The following is a 4,240-nucleotide window of genomic DNA, read 5'->3' on the forward strand; positions in this document are numbered from 1 at the left end:
TTCAGCACAAACCCATAATCTCGTTGTGATCAGATAGTGTGCTGTCAAATAATAAATAACAGCAAATTTTCATAAACCACGCGTAGCAGATGTCTGGTCAATAACCAAAATGTATGATACCTACAAGTCTTCTCCTGGTAGAAGTATTGCGTAGTCATTTTGAGGATTAATTTAACGCCAAACTCTCAAATTGATAGTAGTTTTCAAAACAGATTTTCAGTTACTACATACTGTATAGATATTTGCCATTTTAATCATAATCCTAAAGTGAATGACGGACGTTCGTTCCTACGTTGTTTTGACTACCAGGACATTCGTTCCAACTATTTTTTAACAACCTGGAGAAATTTTCCTACATTGTTTAGCCAGTCCGAATATTCATTCCTACATAATTTTCACGATCGGGACATTCTACATGTTGTTTTTTTTACATCCGAACATTTGTTTAATACCTCAACTGTGAACAAAATATGTATATGTATATATAGTTATGGGCCCTTCCTTCAAATTAAATTCCAACATGGAACTTCTAAAAAAACGAACGCGGTCAGCCTGTTTAATGCTTCGAGGGTCACTCGTACGACAAGAAACACACGTCTAAGTCTACAATACAGTGACCATGCAGTTAAAGTCTCCCGAATTACGGCAAGGTTTCGCTAATTACATTTATCCCATTTTCAACGCGACATTGACGGTATTACACGTTGTGGAATATACTAGCCTGTCTTCAACACTGTGGAATATACCTGTAGCTTGCACGGACTACTTTTCAAATGACGTCATGCGATATGCGCTAAAATGCGAGAAAACTTTAGCTTCAAAATTATACGACCTTTAACCTTTAAATCTAGTCATATGACATAATTTTTCGTCATCCGTATAATGATGAATCAGCTGAAAATGACACTTATTGCATCATTTCCCCCCCCCCCCCCCAAAAAAAAACGACGATTTATTACAAACGCAACTTATTTCACATGTACATGTACTGTATATCGACATATTTGAATTGTCAATTTATCAAATTTACCATATTTCGTGTAATGTGCATTGTTTATAACCCATGCATATACTTTTTAGTTTTAAGAATGTACAACAAGCCATACAAATATCGCACAATTCATAAGTAATCTGCAATATTTGCTTTCAAATTTAATTCACGTTAGGCATTGAGCTGTGCAAAGTATAAGATGGTAAAAAGAGCACCACACTGGAATTCGGAACGTCCCATTTTGTACACGGGTATTATACACTCATTTATTGGTTGTGTAATGGAATGTTTTCATTCTTTGTGTATTTATATATTAAATTATTTTCTTGTACAATAAGCGCATTTACCATAGACAAATAAAAAATTGTGCAAGTTTAAACATAATTATGTTTGAATGCAGAAATCTGCAAATGCAACCGAGTTTACCAACGGCTATTATTTGATAAACTGCTCCGGTTCATTTTTTAACAGCAGTAATGTAGAGTACATGACGTAGCGTGTAACGAAAAAGAAAGTTTATTGAGTTCGTAAACTCATTTGAATATAGTGATAGGATGGCATAAGGGTCTTTATTTAACTATGCTAAAATAATTATTAAACACCCTAGATGCAAAATCGTCAATTATTGAGTTAAATGGATTATTAGATGGATTTTAAAAGATAATTAAAAGTAAGATACTAGTTCGAACGTATTTTGCTTTTTTGTATTTTTGTCGTTCCCTGTTCTCGGGGAAATGATTTTAACATGGACGCCAACATCCTTTTGTCAGGAGGCAATCGCCGCCATATTGGATTTTGATCATTTACGTTCGAATATAAAATGAATTATAGTAAAGTAAAATCTTCTATTTGCGGTTGTAATGTGTTACAATTCCGATACTGCGTAAGATTGAAGTGAGGCAAATGGTGATATTTTTAGTTGTTTTACATTTTGTGTGTGAATTTTTAAAGACTATTTTGCGTACCAGAACAAATACATTTATATCACTACGCATGGTTACATTCGTTAGATTTTAAGCGCTTTTAAGACTGAATTAAAATTATTGTTAAGGTTATTAGATCTATTTATGTTCAATGTCACGTTACAAAAAAAATCAAATGGGATAAATAGAATACTAGGATTAGCGTTGAATACAGAGAAGTTTATGTTGCTCGGCTCGAACACAGAAAAGCGCTCGCCAAGGCTCGCGCTCCCGGCGTTCTAAGCCTCGCAACATAAACTTCTCTGTATTCAACGCTAACCTAGTATGCTATATATATATATCAGTGTTAGTCGATATATTTGAATAATGTTTACGTTATAATGTTCATGTTCACGACAAATTCCTAAAACTGAACAACAATATTATTCAAATATTAAAAATATCACACTTTTTATAATAACACATTACAAATACCTGTTAAAAATTGTTGAAAGTGTCATATTTTGCATTTTGTAGTGCTTTGTCTTCTGTTATTCAACACACGTCTTACACGTTCGATCGATCATTAAAAATAAAAAAACACCACATACCTTTGAGAATTATAGTTGAAATACAATGCTATGTATCGTATAAGATGGCTATTGTATATCTTTATTTTTTTTAATCAGCGATGCTTAGTCTTCAGACCACCTTTACTCTGATGGTCATGGGTAAGTCGTATTTTTATAAGATGAAATACCATTTGTAAAGGTACCCTAATGATACTGAATATTTATGTCGTTGAATTATTATTTAGAATGTTAAATGTTTATATATATATATATTTATATAAATAAATACATGCCTGTATGCATATATTTTACGTTATTGTTACCAGTGTCAGTTCTCGTGAAACTTCCGAATGTTTACAATAACAATCAACAGATATAAAATCTTCGATATTCTCCGCTAAAGACAGTTACAAGTTCAGCCTCGTTCTGAAATTAGTCGCGTTACATTGGGAGTATTGTGAAACTGGCCTATTGTGTGCAAAACTTACGAAGACATAATTGTGATTGTATATTTAAACTTGTCTTCATAGTTATTCTAGTGAACAATGCGCGTATTATTCATTTTTTAATTATCTAGTATTTCATTTTATACGTTCAAATAGAACGTTAATAGGCAGTTTTTTATTAACATTGACAATAATTATTATATGCTCATCACTTGTGTGACTTGTGTTGAAAAAAATAAACAAAAACGTATGTTACTGAAAACAACCACATTCTTTATTTTTAGTGTCATGAGATGATAATCAAATGCCTATAAACATAAATGCAACAAGACACACTTGTGTTGAAATGACGTCAACAAAAAAAGTCATACATCCACTATTTGAAAGAATGCTAACACAATTTTTAAAAGTGCACTTACTTTATAATTGTTTACAACTCATAAAAATCATACCGAAACAGAATACAAACGCTTGCTTGTCTAAATGTTTCTTTTTTTGATAAACTGAGGATAAATCTAAACGTGTACATATAACCATACGGACAACATCATCATCGAGCGACGAATAGGGTATGTAAGTCTCGTCATGTGACCACCGATATTTCACGATTTCATCTCCAACTTCCGGATATAAACAAAAATCAGAATGGCCTTATCAATAATGTACTGGTCTAACTACGTTGATTTTATGTTAAATTACGTCGAAATAGTGAAGCGTCGGTTAAAAGAGACGTGTTTTTAAAATCTTTATGGACGAACTGCGTGTAATCCGTGCCAGCGTTCAAGCTTCGATGAACTGTTATACTGTTACGGTTAGTTATATAGATACATCCGATTCACTATGATACAGTAAAATGTAATCGCAATGATTCATATTTATCTGTATTGAATATTATCCGCTGTATATTGTAATGTTCATTTCGTCCCTTACTGTGTTCATAATTGGGTGTAAATTGTTTCGTTGTGAAGTCTACGTTTTGTTATGATGTCTCTTTTAGATTTTGTTTTCACTAGATTCACCTTGAGTCAGAGAACATCGGCGTGATACAATCATCGACATGTCCGTGTCCAATGAGGAATTTCAAATGGCATCATGTGGCTGCTGCTTTATTGTTTGGGTAATGCATAAAATAACTTATATTTGTAATGTAATGTTTAAAACAGGTTGTAAATATACTAAGAGAAAATAAATATCTGTAAACTATTCATGAAACGTTTATCAGCTAACAATTACATGTGTAAGTTCTTCGTAATAAACAGACATATCTTCACAAGGAATATAGAGGCAAATGCTTATGTGTTACTATACGTATTAAGTATGTATTGAATG

Source organism: Dreissena polymorpha, chromosome 9 (assembly GCF_020536995.1).
Source record: "Dreissena polymorpha isolate Duluth1 chromosome 9, UMN_Dpol_1.0, whole genome shotgun sequence".
Classification (NCBI taxonomy): Eukaryota; Metazoa; Mollusca; class Bivalvia; order Myida; family Dreissenidae; genus Dreissena; species Dreissena polymorpha.